The following is a 19,527-nucleotide window of genomic DNA, read 5'->3' as shown; positions in this document are numbered from 1 at the left end:
GATTAGGGTTGCCTCATTTTGTGTGGTTGTAAGTGAAGAATCTTCTATGGCGACTGCATATAAAGTCATCAACTGCGGAAGTAAGATGTCTGAATACGCCTTATAAAATTCTGCCGGCAAGCCATCGGGACCTGGTGACTTGCCGTTAAACAATGAAAATATGCTGTCTCTTATTTCCTCCTGTGAGAGGGGAGCATGTAGTTCCTCCTGTTGCGTGGGGGTAGGTTGTGTTTACGTGTGATCTGCAAAAAAGGACTGAATCACAGTGAGCGTGGCCTGTATGCGGGATTTATTTAATATATCGTAGTGAGATGTGAATTTGTCATGAATGGCTGCCTAGGTGTATACCATAGTGTCCTGCATTGTACGTAAGGACGTGACCGGTGGAGCCATGATCTCCTGTCGAATCAACCATGAGAGGAGCTTGCCTGCCCTGTCACCCTGGCGATGGGTTTTCTCAGAGTGTGCCACGTAGTTTAAACAGCGTAATCTGTCTAGCAGCTGGGAATGTCCCTCCCGTGCACTGGACAGGGTGTCTGCGGCGCCCACAGGCTCCTCCTGTTCAATTGTGGCTAGTCGCTGTTCAATTCTTAACAGATCCCGCTCCAGCTGTTTGCGCATGCCTGCTTGCATATTTAGGCAGTGGCCTCTCACCACTGCATTAAAGGCGTCCCATTCTATTTGGAGTGTAGAGGCCGTACCAGCGTTATCAGCACAATATTGATCGATGGCAGTGGCTAGGTGCATCTAATGGAGTATCAGGTTGTAGTCTCCAGGTTGGGATCATAGGTCTGGTATTTTCCCACACCAGATCTAGAGTATGAGGATTGTGATCCGAGTGGGTCCGCCCCAGATAATGCGTTGAGACTACATAGGGCAATAAAACATTGGAGATCATAAAACGGTCCAGGCGTACATGCAACCTGTGAGCTCCTGAGTAATAAGAGTATATTTTATCAGTTGGATGTTGGTGTCTCCACGCATCTGTCAGACACCATTGCACCGCCCAATCAGTTAGTGCTCTCACGACATGAATCGTATTTGTACCTGGAAGGGGGGGGGGGGGACGATCGGTCCAGCGCAGCATCTAATATGCTATTGTAATCTCCCCCCAGCAACATAGAGATATCATGCCAGGGTGCTAGTACCTGTGAGTTATGGTCAAAGAATGCCCCTTGTTCTGTGTTAGGTGCATATAGCGAAGCAATCACTATAGGCCTACCATCCAATTGCCTCTCACTATCACGTACCTGCCTTCTGCATCTATTTTGGTGTCTGTAGCTTTAAAAGGGACCCCCGGTCTAACCCATATTAAAACCCCTGTGCAAATGCTGAGTATCCAATGGCGTACAACTGTCCGCGCCAGCGGCGGTGTAAGTGTGGCAGTTCTGGCTTAGACAAATGGGTTTCCTGAAGTAGCTCTATCCGTACGTGTGACGTTTGAGGTAGGAATAAATTTGATATCGACGTGATGGAGTATGAATGCCCCGCACATTCCATGTGCCTATCTGAACTGAGGTCATTGTATGCGAAGATTGCAAACAATAAACGAGCACATACACATGTTACAGGGAAAGTAGACTTCGCAAGCATTAAATGTAATCGCAGTATTGGTTCCTCCAGAACAGAATGCTTGAGAGTTAGGCTTCTACACATGCTAGATGGCAATGTAAACAAAATGAAAGAAACAAGTAATTCCAATAGGGCGACTTTGCAACAGGCAATCGTCCAAACATTGTACCAAGACAACATTCACACAATAGCTAAGGGGGGGTGTGCTATGCACTGCGTTATGAACAATGAATATGCAAATATCTTGATCAGTTCTCGGGAGCTCCCTGGCTGCTGGCCAGACGTAAGTGGGCAGATGCGGCGCCCCGCGGCATCCCGGCCCAGCGAACAATGCTGACATATGGGTGGCATTTGAAGGCTTGTTTTGAAAAGCAAGAGGGGCCCCAGATCCGTCGAATGATCAGTTACCATGTCACAGTCATACTGCAACTGCGTCAGAATTATCAGGAATTGTTGCGCAGGACAGTTCAAAGTGTGTCAGGCCGTGTCTGCTTGACCCAACAATTGACAGGTGCATGTCGCGCAAGCGATGACTGAACGTGGCTTGTCAGGCAATGTCGTCGGATGTTTGTGGAGTGACATTTGGCAGTTCATAGGAGTCCTGAGATGCTTGCAGGTCATCAGAAAAGTCGTTATCACTAGTCTGTTCGTGCCGACTCAAAGTGGAGGCAAGCTCGTCCAGTAAGGAGCCTGTGATGTCCGCCGTAGCCTGGAGCACCTCACGTCGTTCACTCAGTGCTTGGCTCTGATCCGGTCCAGCAGACTGTGATGTCTGAAACTGTTCCCGCCTTTTGTCAGTGCGGCGGCGGCGCAAGGATGCAGTACGTGTCTTTATTTGCGAATTAGTGGTCACAGTCTCAGGGTTCGTGGAGGCATAAGAGTCCATTCATTCTTCCGCTTGTTCCGGAGCTTAAAAAAATGAGTTTTTCCACTTGCGATCACTCGTAGTCGTGCTGGGAACAGAAGAGAGTACTGAAGATTATACTGCCAAAGGCATTTTTTTGACTGCCATGAAGGAGTATCTCTGCTTTTGAACTTGTAGCGTGTAATCCGGGAAGAACATTATTTTATGATTATCAATTTGAATGTCCTGTAATTTCCAGGTTTCTTGTAGTATAGCATCTCTGTCTCTATAATTAAGGAGGCGGATTAGGAACGGTCGTGGATTTGAACCCGTTGGCAGCGGTCTAGTTGGCACCCTGTGTGCTCTTTCCACTACGAAGTAAGACGAGAGAGTGCCTACAGGTAGCAGAGAGCGGAGCCAAGCCTCAGTGTATGCAGCTGGGTCTTTCCCTTCCTGACCTTCCGGCAGGCCCACTACATGCACGTTGTTCCGCTACCCAGGGCTAAATTGTTGACAAGAGGGGGAGTCAGCGCTCCTGCTTTTTTTTGGGGGGTGCGGGAGCCGCGGGTCCATCACGCTCCAGCTGAAAATGAGACAAAAGAAATGTTTTTTAGCCCTGTGGGATCTGTGTCCCCTCTCTTTTTTGGAATTTTTTTTTTGTAGAACTCGGCTCAAGATAGCTGCAATCACTTCTTGGTTTGAAGTGTTGGCTGCCAATCAGATCTCCCCACAAGATTGGGAGGGGTCGCGGATCCTCTGTGTCCCTATAAATACAATTGAAAACTTCTTTTAATAACTCCGCAACTACAGAATGGATTTACAACAAATCACAAAAAGGCACTTCCCTTGACCAACATCTACCTTTCTGACAAATTTGGTGTGATTCCATTCAGCAGTTCGTGCTGTAGCTATGTCTAAAATTCCTATGGGATTTAACATGGGAATTCTTTTTTTTTTAACAGCCCCCCCCCCCTTTTATGGGCTCTTTAAAAAGAACTTTGTGAAGATGTGTCAAACAACAGCAGATATAGGCACTGGAGGTTCCTCCGCTAAAGCAGAAGAGCATCGCCTCACTGCTTTTTGGCAGTATAATAAAAGGATAATAACTCAATTCTTATTATCATTTTATTTTTTCCTGCTGCGGCAGCTTTGCGGGGTGGGGAAGCTCTGCTCTCAGAGTAGGGGGAGGAGTGGTGGACACTATGTGAGTGCACATGAATGTTTGACCGGCAGTCTTGGGTCAGTCGAACAGTCATGCGCACAGACTGGGTGCAGCACATGCCCAGGCTGAGCTCCGAACCACAACACTCATACCAATCACAACACTGCATTGCAGCGTTGTGATTGGCTTAGGGAGCCTGTGTGTTTCCTGGGTGCTCTGTTCTTGTGCTGGGAGAGATAAGGAGAGACAACAGTAGAGAGACATAACGAGACACAGCAAGGAGGTAAGCTTTTTATTTCTTTACTCCCTCTCTCCCCCTGCCCTACCACCCCTGATCTGTGCCAGCCGCCATTGGATAAAGGCAAGTCAAAAATGCTTTCCCTATGGAAACTAGGTCCTAACTATAGTTACAGACAGTAGGTTATATTTTTACTTCCACATGTTTATTTTTGCTTTGTTCATTTATTTTTAATGTATTTACTTAATGTCTAATCTTTTTGGCCACCTTTTACTGGATCATTTGCGTCTAAACATACTCGCTATAAAAAAAGTGCTAAAAGTTCACTATGAGTCAAAAATCCGTGTCAGTTAAAACCAACTACAGCGCCCAATGTATTTTTAAGAGTTCCATCACTTTCTCCATTTTGTTTATAGTCAAAGGCCTTTCAACTATTTTAAAAACATTATCATCCAATAAAATATGTTAACCCATAGATATCTATTTCCTCTTTTGTAAAAATCATAGTTTATTATCTGATTTTATTCTAATTGTTGATGTGTGTAAAACTGATGCTTTTTCTTACTACCCCATGTAATTCATGTTGTAGATGGCCTCCTCCTTCCTTCTCGCACAGTCTTTTTCAGTTTATATGTTATAATAAATTATATTACTTTTTATATGTTCTCATTTATGTGATAAGTGTTTCCTCTCATCCTTATAATTACATGCATTTACATATAATTTTCAATTTGCTATTATTATTAGCATATTCCAGCAATACTTTTTATGCCTACCCATATAAGTCACATCATTTTTGTTTTTTTCAGTATCAATCTAAATATAACGCGATCAGTCGAAGCTCCTTTAAAGATAATAACTATTAAGTATGCAAATTAACATGCGATCTTCAAATTTTGAGGCTATTATTTTTAATTCTTGCGTCAATATCTTTGAGTCACTCGTGTTTGATAAATGATCATTTCAAATTCGTTTAGAACTTAGGCCAGTGCCAGTTGTAAATCCCCACCTCCTCCACCTTCCTGAACATATTTGATACCATCATATTTCATCTATTTGCTGTAGGTCGGTCGTGCCAAAATATCTTGTTGCCCTGAGATACTGGTGTATTCTCAGTTTGACTATATTTATTGTGCTACCCACATACCCTTGTTGACACATGGCTCTAATTGTAGAGCCCTTGTTGTAATGAACGTACACCCCATCTCCCTTGCATGTCTAAAAAGAACTGAAAAGTCTGTCGCAGACCATCACCAGAGAAACAAAGCGTGAACAGGAACATAACCTTGCAATGTCACTAGATGGAAAACCTGCCAATAGACTTGCAGAGTCCTTGATCACATCCACATAACACTCAATAATATGGCTTTAAGGGACAAACAACTGCAGATCAATCAATGATGTTTATTTTGTGTTACTGAGGTATACTTGGGGGGAGTTTGCAGAAGAGATCCACCACGAATTATACCTAAGAATTGATGTGCACATACCAAAACATATGACATACAACACACACCTACCAGCGGGTTAACATTTCACTGAAAATGGAACCTAATACAGGACCAATTGCCATTGCATTGATGAGTTTTGGGAACATACAACAAAGATCATGGGGACTCATTAAATGCTGATCAGAGAAGCGCATGCCTTAACAGGAAGGTAGATTATATGATCCAGTATGCTGTACTTTGAATCAGACACTGTTGTAAGACTCACATCAACAGCAATATTGCCAATGAACAAACATGGTATTTAGGAACTCACAGTGGAACCCCTTCAACATCTTCCCACCTTAAAACCAGACCAAGGTTAATGAGCTTGCACCAGTTGTAGGAAAACCGTTATATAGAACATTGGTAGACTCATACTGGTGGGAAGACAACACTATGAGACTTTGGAGGGACACAGTCTCTGAGAAACTTGTTTTTCGGGAACTAAGCATTAAGAAATCCTAATAGAGGCCACTCTCAAAATGACTTGCAGATATGTTATAGTGGTTAATCAGCTTGTTGTGGAGGGCCCTACTCTATGGCGAAGTCAAGGAACAACTAAAAGTAAAAACCTCAGACAGGGCACTTCTCTGAATTCAGTTTAGTCTGTGTCCGCAGCTTGTAACAAACAATGTACCAGACTCGGGGGCTGTAGTTAGATATTGCAATTTTTTGCTTGCCTACTTGCATTTGAGTCACAGTGATATTCTTTTCGGTCTACGGTATGGCGACTGGAATCATTTTGAGCTAGGAGCACCGCAACTGAAGGAAGAGGCAGTAGGGGAACAGGCACTAACAGAAACCTCAAATCAATTACAAAGCACAACAACCTGCAAAGAGTTGTAGCTTTTCATTCTAGAGACAAGGGCCTATGCTGTTGGGTACAAGCTGCAGTTGAAGGTTGCCTATTGGTGATGGCAGAGCTGCCACAAACTTGGTAGTTCCTTTGGAGGTTAGAGCTCTGTATGGAGCTATGAATTTATGCAGTGAGGGATCCTGGGATGAAGGTAAGTTGTCTATAGGAGGGGAAAGGAGAAGAAAGTGTAAGGAGAGGGCTACGGAAATCTTTGGTGGAAATGCTGGTATCCAGCACACAACACAGCCGATTAAGGTAATATACAAAACAATTTGTATTATTAAAAACGTTTAATGCCCAGGATGACTACTATGAGACTCGGTTTAGCTTTTATCTACTTTTACTGGGTGCAAACCTTGCTCCTTCTGAGGAATCTACACATACTACAGTTACAATCCCTGCTTCCTTGACTCTTTGCATTGAACCCTTGCTGAAATCCAATCTCTTTGCTAAGAAAATTCCCAGGAAATATTCTACTGAAATCGAGGAAGTACTTGTAAAGGAACCTTGAGGAAAGTGGTTTCGAAGCTATGCTTAGTAGAGCTTTTATAAAACCTCACACATTTGCCACTAACAGAACCTACAGGGTCCACAGAATATGACAGAAATTGAGAATATTGGGCAACCAGGAAAAATAAAGCATGATCCACCAAGCCCAGAGCTGCCTGAGTCTAGAGTGCTGTCCAAATGAATTATATGAAGAACATGTATATAGACCTTTGCATGCTCTAAGGCTTTATGAGCCCAGAGAAAGCCAAAGGATCTACAAAAATATACATTTTTCCATCTTCAATTCAAGAGATCACAAGAAAAGAACCCAATTTCTTAATACAATTTCTGGAGCCAAGTACTTAAAGTAGTGGGGAGTTGCCCTAAGTTTTGAGAAACAGCCTGGAGTTGCCAGGGTTAAAGAGCTCATTAAAGTAGTAAGCATGGAAAATAAAGATGAAATAGTGAGGATATTTGCATGTCAAAATATAATGCTTTTTGTATTGACCCAAAAAATATGGAATCCACCCACAAAGTTCAAAGTCAAATGCACCACTTAACACAGCCTATCAACATATTTGTGTGTCTGTGCGGTGTATTCAACAGACCTATAAGGTGAGGAGCAGATAGAGGTCCCTGAGTGCTATTGATCAGGAAAAGATTTTTAAAAAAGAACCGCGCAAGGAAGTGACGCTTCGATGTTTCATGCCAGTGTTTCGTTATTTATTATAGCGATTGGATTGTTAGCCACTCTTTCCTGCTCCTATGATTCAGCGTTTCTTATATTTCTTTGGAACTTTTTGCTCCCACAATCTTGCATCTACATTATGAGGTGCAACAAGTTTTCTTTCAAGTGCCCCACAGGAGCCAAAGGCACCAATGATAGCAATGAAATTGGGCCCTTCTGCCTTGGGGGTTGGATTGTAAATGATAGCCATAATTCTGTGGCACTGAATCCTTCACATCCCTGGGCCCTTCTGTCACTGCCAGTGTAAGCTCAATCACATGGCCTTTGGGGCAAAATTCGACCTCCGGTGAGCCACCACACATATGTGAAGTGCTCATCACTGCATTTTAAATGTGATCCTTTACCAGATCAGCATGAAGGGATCAGTATGAAATGGAAAGTGGAGGAACCGGACATGATGTTAACCATGAGTGGCAGCTCCCCTCTACTACAAAATATGACCAGCCAGCTAGACATGCACATTTGAATACCTCTTTGCTGCGAGCCACGGGGCGCTGCATCAGAGATTATTGGGGCAGACATAATTTTCCACATCTCTCTCATGGAGTCCTCGTTGCCTCACCCAGGAACAGTCACCCAGACCCGATGCTGCACTTGACTGTAAAGAGCAGCATCGGGATTTGCTGAGTTTGACAGGCTGCATCAACTCCTGTGCTCCCAAAGAAGCTGTGTAAGATTGTGGGGCAGTGGAATTAGCAAAAAACAGCGTAGTGATCTGCAGCATCATTATAATGCTGTAGAATTGTTGACCATGTTTTACAATCTGTATTGTCTAATCATAGGTCTTAAATAGGCCCTTCTGTTCCCCACTAAAATTTTGAAAAAAGAAATCAAATGTCAACTGTCCAGTTTTTTTGGAAGAGCACTATGATTTAGATGACTTGCAATTATGCTTCAGACAATATTACAGTACAGATTTTGTGTCGCTTGCTGCCTCTGAACATGTGTATTCTCCTTAGATAATGGTGGTCCAACTGTGCTAGCCCTGATGGAGCACTCTACAGCATTCAACACCGTTTTCTGCGCCATTTTGCGGGTATCACCGATTTTCTAGGGCAATTTGTGGAACTGCACTAAAATGGCTGGACTCCTTATTATCTAACCAATCTCAAAATGTGAGAATGGGCCCTTTCAAATCAGATATCTCTAGTAATAAACAAGGAGTACCACAAGTATCATTTGTTACCTAACCGGGGCTCATGACAGTAGGGCCGGGTGGGGGAGGGGGATTTCGACAGATGATGACAAAGGACAATTATTTATTTATTTCATTTTCCCCTGTGGCTGTCAAATTCCCCCCACCCCCGCTTCACAGAGCCCTACTGTCCCACGATCTTACCTGCACAGGTCGCAGCTGCTGCTACCCTAGGCTTTTTAATGTTTATCTAGTGACTTTAGCACAAATCATACCGTCTTTTGGCTTTTCAACAGTATCATGTGCAGATGACACACAGTTATCTCTGAGGAGATCTCTCATACTCAAGAACTCTTCAAGGACTGCTTCCTGCCCATAGCCAAATGGATGCACAACAGTTGTCTCCAGCTCGATGTAGAAAAAAACAAAATTCAGGTCTTTGGCTATCGCAATACCATCTGGTCTCCTCCTTAGTGGCTTCCTGAATTGGGCCAGATCCCTGTTCCTTCTATGGAAGTCAGAAATCTTGGAAACCAAATTGATCATGATCTACCCTTTAAATAACAGATCTCAGTGGTATTGGCTTCTTGTTCCTCTTTACTGAAATCACCTAGTAAGATTCTTGACTTTCTACCTTGAACCATCCGATAAAAGGTGGTTTATGCTATTATCACTTTGATGCTAGATTATGGCAAATCTCTTTACCCACACTTGCTTAAGTATTCTATTCATCTGCTTCAGATAGTCCAGAATGTGTCTGTCCACCTGGTTTTGAAAATACTTCGGCATCACTCCACACGAGCTACATTGGTTGACCATTTATAAAACGGTGCTCAAGTCTCTGACTATAATTTATGGAGCGCAAAGGAATGAAGACTCATTCTTTCTGCTGAAATTATTTCGAAATGTATTCTCCAGGCAGAATCTTATGACTATGGGACTAGGCTTTTCGAAGTTGTCAGAGATCCCTGAATCAGAAGATGTTCCTTTGCTTTCCAAGCTGCTAAACAATGGAACTCACTTTTTGCTGAGTCACACTCATCTACCTCTATGGCTGTTTTTCTTAAAAATACTTAAAACCTGGCTCTTTAATCGAGATTAACTCTCGAGATATCTAGATTTTGCACCATATCAAGGGCCTGGATGGGTAAACAGCCTTTAGTGCGCGGCTGCTACTGCGCATACCATTACTTCGCAAGCGTTACTACGCTTGCGATGTTACAACGCGTACCATTAGTACGCAAGTTGTTACATCGCAAGCGTTGTTACTACGCATGCGTTGTAATGGTATGCTTGAAAAGAAATCGATCCATGTCGTTGTAAGGAAACTGAGGCTGTTTCCTCACAACGACGTGCACCGCCCCTCGGAGACGACGTGAGGAAGGTCCCAGGAGAAGAGAGGAACCACGAGGAGAGTGAGGTAAGGCGGATGTAGTGTGTTTTTGTAGAGTAGGGGGTCGTGCTGGGGGTACAGTTTAAGGGTTGAGGGTAGTGTTAAAGGGTATGTGTAGTGTTTAAGGTTTGAGTGTAGGGTTTAGGGTAGTGTTGTGGTGTATGTGTAGAGTAGGGGGTTGTGCTGGGGTAGTGTTTTAGGGTTTAGGGTAGTGTTGTGGTGTGGTGTATGTGTAGTTTAGGTTAGTGTTTTAGGGTTAAGGGTAGTGTAGGTGGGTCGTATGGTATGGTTTAGGGTAGTGTTTTGGTGTATATGTAGTGTAGGGGGTCGTGCTGGGAGTGGCGTATTAGGGTTCAGGGTAGTGTTGTGTTTTTGTAGTGTAGGAAGTTGTGCTGGGGGTAGTGATTTAGGGTTTAGGGAAGAGTAGTGGTGTGTAGTGTTAAAGGTTTCTGTGTAGTGTCGTCATGTATGTGTAGTGTAGGGGCATGTACACATAGTAGTGGAATGCAAAGTATTATTCGTGCTTTTACGAAGTTAAGGTAAGCGTAGTAATATAATGCGTACTAATGCCGTTTGCGATGTAAAAAAATCGCACTAAATGCATGCGTAGTAATGGCATGCTAAGTATCGTCATACATTCCCTGGATGCCCTAGTCAGGATGGCTGTTTGCGCTCTATAAACTCTTATTTATGCATTTATCCACCTAAAGCTTGCCCTTCTCTGAATTTCCCACACAGTGTGCCTAGCTCAACTCCAGACATGAATTCTCACCTGAACTGCATGTACAGTTTTCAATGCAGTCATAATCTAAAACAGTCAGGCTGGGGTTAATTTGTAAAGAAGGCAACTGTGGCTCATATCACCCACTGCCCCTGCTAAATCTGCTAAACAGCAGTTCTAGCTCTCCTTCCTAACCATCACACTGATACAAGTGTGACATATTGGACTATTTCAAGCCACCTAAAGCTATAAGGATGGATTAGACATGTTAGTTTCATTATGGTTTTAAATTATATGAATTTGTTAATCACTATGCTGGTTGAAAAAAAGACAAACAGTGCCACCATGTGGTGGACTGTCATAAATAAGTGCCAGTATTAGAAAAAGTATATGCAAAAAAACAAGGGCACCCAAAAAGGGAATAGGTCAGGGACCTTTGGGAAATGATGTTACAGGAAACAGTGGTCCCTGAGAGGATAGAGGATATTAGTATAATGAATATAGCCCCAATCAGTACTATATTTACGCCAAAATCCAGCCGGACAAGGCCCTTTTATTATATAATATTTTAGAACAGTAGTATAGAGGATGTAAGTTAAATCACAGTGGGATACAAGCCTGTATCCTAGAACTTACATATCACATAGACAACAAAGTACGAAATGGCTTAGGCAATTTCATGGATGTTTCTGTCAGTAAATACTTTTAATGGCGAAACATCTAATAAACATAGGGGTCACCTTCACAGTAATTTATACATAATAAATAGAGTGTGTAAGGCTGACAACTGTGTCGACGGCGTTTCGATCCTTATCAAGAGGATATCGGATCATCATCAGGACTAATTAAATAAAATTACCCATAAACATTTGCCTAGATAACAAAGTGACAACAATTCGGAAAAAATGGGAATAAGAGGAGACAACAAAAGAAGGAAGAATTAGTTCGATGCTTGGAAAAACATAATACGTTGAGGTGGAAACAAAAGTAGCCGTCAGATACGCAGGTGCAAAGACGAAATGGCAAAAGACTTCGTGCGAAAGTCGAGGCTTGAAAATTAAAGTGAATTGCAGGGTTTTGCCGGTTTGCCTAATATAGAGTGCTGCATACATAATAGATAATTTAAACATTAGTCTTTGTTTAAAAATAAGCGGTAATTAGACGTACGGTGAGGAGAGGGTAGCGAGAGTGTCAGGGTGTAAATAGCAGAGTGCACAGTAAATCATTACATCATGAAGCATCACAATAAACATTCTTCAAGATATGAGCGGGCTTAGAAATTAACGTGAATGGCAAGGATTAAACGTTTGCCAGTTTGTCTCAATAGCGAGGTGCACAGTGAATAGTTGAATCATTTAGCATTAAAAGAAACATTGCATGGTAGTAGTAAGCGGTAGTCAGGCAATCATTGAGGATAAAAACCATGAAGGCTAAGGTGTCGAAGTTGAACCTTCGGTCTTAAATAGCGATGTGCACATTGAGGCATTAATAAAGCATTGGTCAGGCAAACACTGAGAATAAAAACCACATGAATGCTGAGGTGTCGAAGTGGGACCTTCGGACTTTAATAGCGATGAGCACACTAAGACAATACAATGACCACTCTTTGAAAAAAAGTGAACAGTAATAAGACAAACATTAGAAAGATATTAATGAGAGACCCGAATCGGTGAAAGAAATTACGTCAAGGATGTGAAGAGTTAAGTCATGCAAAATGCGAACAGAAGGAAGGGAACTGAGCGATTACCTCAAGGAGCGTAGTATTGTAATTATGCGGCGCCAGAAACGGGGGATTAACCCGGGTGCGTGCAATGCATCGTGAGTGGCGGTCGAGGGAAATTTATCCAGGACCTGCGAGGGGTGAAAAAAGGGAGTGAGCAGGAGGGGATATCGGGTGGAGTGGGAGAGTGGGATGAAAGCGGTGGAGGCTTACCTACGGGGTAGGTGGATCGCGGAAGATCGCGGATCGCGGTAGAAAACCGTCTGAAAAGTAAGTTAAGGTACAATAAGGGAATGGCAAGATTTAAGTCATGAGAAGGATAGAAGGCGCGATGAGAAGAGCTTACCTCATGTAATGGAGCGTGTACGTTCCGTGGCCGAATACGATTAGAGTGAATAGGAGAAGTGCGTGTTAGTAGGAGGGGTGTCATAAGACGCGGAGTGGAGATCATGTGATCCGGGGGAGTCGGTTGGCCAATTGAGGAAGGCCAATGGTTTTGAATGGAAATGTATGACCGGGTAAATGCAGTGGCCATCTTGGAGTGGTGTGTCATGCAAAGGATCCAGAACGGGGAGGAGAGGGGAAGTCAGATGCGCTTAGACATAATGTTCAAGGTATAAGGAGTCTTAATTGTGCATGGTAATTTAGTAGGGAACATAAATTGGAATTGTGAATAAACCATTTACATAAAAATAAAAATGCGTCTCATTGAGGTACGGCAGTAAATGGAAGAACATCATTAGAAACATGGATAAGGCAGCCGGGGTGGAATGACTGCCAGATATTGAGGAAGAGCCATATCATGTCACAGATTTAAAGTTATAGTAGTGTGGTCCAATCTTCAAGGCGGTTTAGTCCTGTGTGAATACTGCCAGTTTTCAGGATCGATTTCAGTTCCTCTTTATTTAGCAATTGGGAGATGTCAGCTCCCCTTGGTGGCATTTTAACAACACTTATCACTGTCCAGCGTATGCCATCTTCAGTGTGATGCAGAGATTCGAAATGCTCAACCAATGGTGCCTTGGGTGTTTTGCAGCGAAGTCTGCTCCTGTGCTGGCAGATTCTGATTCGAATCTTTTGCGTTGTCTGGCCTATGTAGATTTTCTCACAGGGACAAAGAATGGCATAGATAACATTGCTTGTGTTACAATTACTAAAATCACTGTGTACATGTTTAACAGTGCCAAAAACAAATTCCTTACAATCAGAAGTGAATCTGCATGCCGTACAATTTCCACACTTAGTATGTCCTGTCAGACGTGGGAGCCCCCAGTGGTCGTGGAGAGTGCAGGTGTTGGGCAGACAGGGGAGTGCGGCCCTGACTAGATGATCTTTGATATTTTTATTCTTTTTGAATGCAAAAAGAGGCCTATCGAGATTAAGTATACCTGCATTGATCACATTCCAATGCTTCAGTACACTTTTGCGAAGTTTGTTTGAAGATGGGGAGAAAGTCGTGACGCATACAATGCGGTTCTGCGTTTTCTTTGGCTTGGTCACTAGAAGGCAATCTCTAGGGCAATACCATGCTCTTTTGAGGGCATTACGTATCAGTCTCTTGGGGTATCCCCTAGTTGCGAGTTTGTTGCTTAACGTTTTTGCTTCTGTGAAGTAATCCTCTTTCAGGGTGCAGTTACGTCGTATGCGTAAGAACTGGGAATAGGGTAAGGAATCTCTCAATGCTCTGGGGTGGTTGCTGTTATATTTAAGAAGAGTGTTGCGTTCAGTAGGCTTTCTGAACAAACTGGTGATTAGCTGACCTTCTTTGTGTATTATATTCAGGTCTAGAAATGCGATCGATGCTTTATTGTGTGAAAGTGTAAATTTGAGCCCACCGCAGTTGTTATTAAGCCAATGCAAGAAATGTTCTAGCATGGTTTGGGTGTCATGCCAGATCATAAAAATATCATCTATATAGCGCTTCCAAAGAGAAATTGCCGAGAAGAAGGGGTTCTGTTGTGCAAGTATATGATTGGTTTCAAGGGCATTCATGTACAATATGGCCAGATTTGGGGCAAAAACTGCTCCCATTGATGTACCTTTCGTTTGCTGGTAAAATTGGCCATCAAATAAGAATTATTTTTTTTGTGAGACAGATCTCAAGCAGCTGTAAAATGAAGATGGTGGGGACAGCGTGTGGTCTGGCGCGTTTGTCTAAGATACCCTCAATCACACGTAACGAGTCAATTTGGGGGATGTTGGTATATAGTGATTCAACGTCGAGAGTGCAAAGGGTATCAGTGCAGGGGTCAAAAGAGTGGTTCTCAACTAGCGTGATCATTTGTGTGCTATCTCTTACATAGCATGGGGTAGAAGGTACAAAGTCTTTTATGAAGAAATTTACATAAAGACCGAGGGGCTCAAGAATAGAGCCACATCCTGAGACGATAGGGCATCCGGGTGGGTTAAATTGATCTATATGGATCTTGGGGAGTGTGTAGATGACAGGTGTACGTGGTGCTTTGGCGTTGAGAAACTGGTATTCAAGTTTGGACAAAAATCCTTGTTCTAGACCTGATGTGGTCACTTGCAGGATAAGTTTCTGTAGTTCACCAGTGGGGTTGGTGGGAAGTTTACAATAGTGATCTGTGTTCTCTAGTTGTCTTAGTATTTCATTCTTATAGCTGGTAATTTCCTGTAGGACTATACCACCACCTTTGTCAGCTGGTTTGATGACAATGTCAGGGTTGGTTTTAAGTGTGCTCAGTGCCGATTTTTCGGCTAGTGTGATGTTGTACAGAATAAAATGTCGTTCCTTCGCCATTTGCGAAAGGTCGTTGAGTACAAGTTTCTCGAATGTGGATATTTCGGGTGGGACCATATTCGAGGAAGGAGAAAATGTGGATGGGGGTCTCAAAGACGTGTTGGCTTTCTTAGGGGTTTCAACAAAAAGTAGCTGTGAAGTCTAAGTTTGCGAAAGACTCTCAAGACCTCAGTCTGGAGGTCAAGGAAGTTAGTGTGGGTGGTAGGCACAAAGGATAGGTCTTTATTGAGTATGGACAGCTCTGAGTCATTAAGTTGATGTTTGGTCAAATTAAAGATGGGCAATGATAGGTTTTGGAGTGTCCCATACAAGGTGGTAGTGTGTATGGGTCTAGAGTTACCCATGGGGTTAGAATTGGCTACCATTGGTAGTGGTTGCGGCGTGTTTGTCGTTCGCCTGGAGGATTTTGCCAGTGGGTTCGTTTCAGTCCGCCTCTTTTCTGTGGTTCTTGTTGGCCACGTCCTAAAAAAGAAGAAGGGTTATTCGGTGCTCTTCTGGATGTACTAGTCCCTTCCCCTAGGTCGGAGTTGTCCGATGAGTCAGCTGAGGTGTCTGAAAATCCTACTAGAGTGTTCCTTCTATTGAATCTTCCCCACGGTCTAGTATTACGTGGGTTACTATATGATCTATTGAGGTAAAAGTCTTTGGTCAGGTAGGGGTAAGTTCTTTCAGTGGAATAGGATTTGATGTCCTTCTTTACTTTATTTGATTTTTTGTTTTGACAAACAGTGGTCATTGTATTGTCTTAGTGTGCACATCGCTATTTAAGTCCGAAGGTCCCACTTCGACACCTCAGCATTCATGTGGTTTTTATTCTCAGTGTTTGCCTGACCAATGCTTTATTAATGCCTCAATGTGCACATCGCTATTTAAGACCGAAGGTTCAACTTCGACACCTTAGCATTCATGGTTTTTATCCTCAATGTTTGCCTGACTACCGCTTACTACTACCATGCAATGTTTCTTTTAATGCTAAATGATTCAACTATTCACTGTGCACCTCGCTATTGAGACAAACTGGCAAACGTTTAATCCTTGGCATTCACCTTAATTTCTAAGCCCGCTCATTTCTTGAAGAATGTTTATTGTGATGCTTCATGATGTAATGATTTACTGTGCACTCTGCTATTTACACCTTGACACTCTCGCTACCCTCTCCTCACCGCACGTCTAATTACCGCTTATTTTTAAACAAAGACTAATGTTTAAATTATCTATTATGTATGCAGCACGCTATATTAGGCAAACCGGCAAAACCCTGCAATTCACGTTAATTTTCAAGCCTCGACTTTCGCACAAAGTCTTTTGCCATTTCGTCTTTGCACTTGCGTATCTGACGCCTACTTTTGTTTCCACCTCAACGTATTATGTTTTTCCAAGCATCGAACTAATTCTTCCTTCTTTTGTTGTCTCCTCTTATTCCCATTTTTTCCGAATTGTTGTCACTTTATGTTATCTAGGCAAATGTTTATGGGCAATTTTATTTAATTAGTCCTGATGATGATCCGATATCCTCTTGATAAGGATCGAAACGCCGTCGACACAGTTGTCAGCCTTACACACTCTATTTATTATGTATAAATTACTGTGAAGGTGACCCTATGTTTATTAGATGTTTCGCCATTCAAAGTATTTACTGACAGAAACATCCATGAAATTTCCTAAGCCCTTTCGTACTTTGTTGTCTATGTGATATGTAAGTTCTAGGATACAGGCTTGTATCCCACTGTGATTTAACTTACATCCTCTATACTACTGTTCTAAAATATTATATAATAAAAGTGCCTTGTCCAGCTGGATTTTGGCGTAAATATAGTACTGATTGGGGCTATATTCATTATACTAATATCCTCTATCCTCTCAGGGACCACTGTTTCCTGTAACACAGTATTAGAAAAAGTGCCAGTGCTGAGCATCACCAAAACACCGGCACAAATTTAGCACTGCAGACAGCACGTGTGTGGTGGTCACCAGCACATCCAGTATCATTCATGAAACGTAAATCTAATTAATGTATATATTGGTTCAGCCACTCTGCACGGTAGTTGTACTGTCCAGTCCCACTTGTAAACGTTCACAAACTTGCCCGGTTGTCTTATGTGGGTGTACAGCAAACTAATGGCTTCATCGTGTTGTATTTGCAGTTTTTGTTGCCTGTCATATTCCTGTACGAGCTAGAAATCTTACTGGAGGTTTACTTGAAAATATATGTATCCCACTAAGGAATCATACATGTCTGATAAAGAAGACGAAGGCAGGGCATGGGGCAAAGGCGCTTGCAGGAAAATGCATGCTTCAGTCCTTGCAGAGAGCGAGCTGATATAGTGCAACAAATTACATTCATGTCTGCACATGTATTCCGAGTGATGACAAGAACAGAGACGGCAGGGAAAAGATGGTGGGAAATCGTGTCTGGGTAGAGATGCCATTGAATTGCAGCAGAGGAGGAACTGTTACAGGAGATGGTGCAGGGCAGTTTTTTATTGCTTCACTTTTAATCGGCATTTTTATAGCACTTGGCAATCCAAATGGTTGCTTTAAGGTGTTAGAGGTCATTACAAAGAAGAGGAGGTGGTCGGAATGAACCAATGGCAGATGAAAAGACGATAGTGAATCGTGGCATAAACACAGTGAACAGTGATAGAAGCAGCTGAGAGCGGTGGCAGAACGAAGGCAAGGAACAGTAAAAGATTGCAGAGAGGTGAGGTGGTAGAGAATGACGATTCTCAGATTAACATGACAAGAGAATCAGGATTTCATTAAAGATGCAGAGGCTAACATTATGCATTATCTTTTATTTGCCACTCCTGACAGCAGCCCTTTTAAAGAATATCAATCACGTAAAAATCCAGAACGGGAATTAAACAAACAATAAATGTCCCATGCACGGAACTCTCATCCTCTCTTAAATGCTAAACTGAAACGACTCCTTTTCATCCTTCTTCGTTCTAGACCTCCACTTGTTCTCCACTGTTTCATGTCTGAGATTCTGTAACCACAAAACACCAGATTTAGAAAGATACTCACTGTCATTGTTTTTTCGTTTTTTATCACGTTATATTCTGAATAACCTTAATTATTTCTTAAACTTCTCATTTCCTTTCCACTCCTCAAAACAAAATCCTTTAATACCGGGAGAAGCGGGAGGGATGATGTTAGCCTCTGCGCGGCTTTAATGAAATCCTAATATTCTTGTCATGTTAATCTGAGAATCGCCATTTCATTACAAGACCGGAGGCTACCAATATGCATGTTGAAAGCCCTTCAACACCACCTCTGAATTGGTTTAAAGTAGTGTATTGCAAATGTACCCACATTTGACCAATCTGCTGCTTTTAAAATGTTCTCCAGTCATCCTCCATACCAACAAGACTTGCTAGCCATTGTTTCCTTAACAGAATGTGCTTTAAACCTCTCCATGTTCACTCCTGCTTGTTCCATTGCTCACCTCACCCATCTCAAAATTGTTGCTGTACTTACTGCTTTAAAAGGTTTCACAGATGAAATGAATAGCTGATACTCACCATCACTTCTGTTCTCTGAGACCCTACATTCATACTCCTTTAAACATTCCACTACACACAGTTTCTTACATTCATCATACTTAGGATAGAATATTAAACTAGTCATTGTTTTTTTCCTTTTTCGTATCTCAAAATATACTCCCTCTGGACTGAAGTTTCTGTTATTCACCTCTAAACATTTTACATCTGACACCCTTCTACAAGATATCAGACACAATAGATTCGCTAATTTTACAGACAGGTTCTTATTACCTTAAAACTTAAAAAGACAATCTTGAAATAATCTCAATACCATATTAACGTCCCAAAGCACCCCATACCGTGATTTGGGAGGTCTCTTTAGCCTCATACTCTTTATAACCCTACAAACCAAAGCATTGCTTCCCACAGTCTTTTCTCCAACTAAAACATGTCCTGACAAAATTGCTGATCTATAGTAATTTAAAGTTCTGTAACTCAAACCCTTCTCAAACTTCTCTACCAAAAATGTACTATCTCCACTACAGAAGCCTCCACAGGATCCAAACTGCTTTCCAAGCACCAACGTACCCAAAACTTCCACATTCCCTTATATCCTTTCCTTGTTCCTGGAGCCCAGGATTCCTCAAGCAATTCCGAAGCCCTTTGCGAAAATCCCTCGAATGCACCGGATCTCCTGCAGGACCTGTCTCTGCAGGAATCAAAAAAGGTCTCTCGCATGCCAACTGCAGTGCCGCTGGGAACCATGCCTGAGACACCCAAAAAGGGGTTATCAACACTAATTGACATCCTTCCCTTCATACCTTCAGAAGCACCCTCTGAATCATTGCGAATAGTGGGAATGCATAACTCATTATCTCTGTCCAATCCTCTTGAAATGCATCTATCACTG

General features: G+C 42.4%; 1 protein-coding gene across 1 annotated transcript in view; it reads right to left on the bottom strand.

Annotated features, from left to right (window-relative positions):
• LOC146821651 (uncharacterized) overlaps positions 1–19,527 on the bottom strand; it is a 2,850,214-nt gene that overhangs the window by 238,769 nt on the left and 2,591,918 nt on the right. The window lies entirely within an intron of this gene.

Source organism: Triturus cristatus, chromosome 6, assembly GCF_964204655.1.
Source record: "Triturus cristatus chromosome 6, aTriCri1.1, whole genome shotgun sequence".
Classification (NCBI taxonomy): Eukaryota; Metazoa; Chordata; class Amphibia; order Caudata; family Salamandridae; genus Triturus; species Triturus cristatus.
Note: the sequence above shows the minus strand (reverse complement) of the source record. Positions and strands in the feature narration are given on the sequence as shown.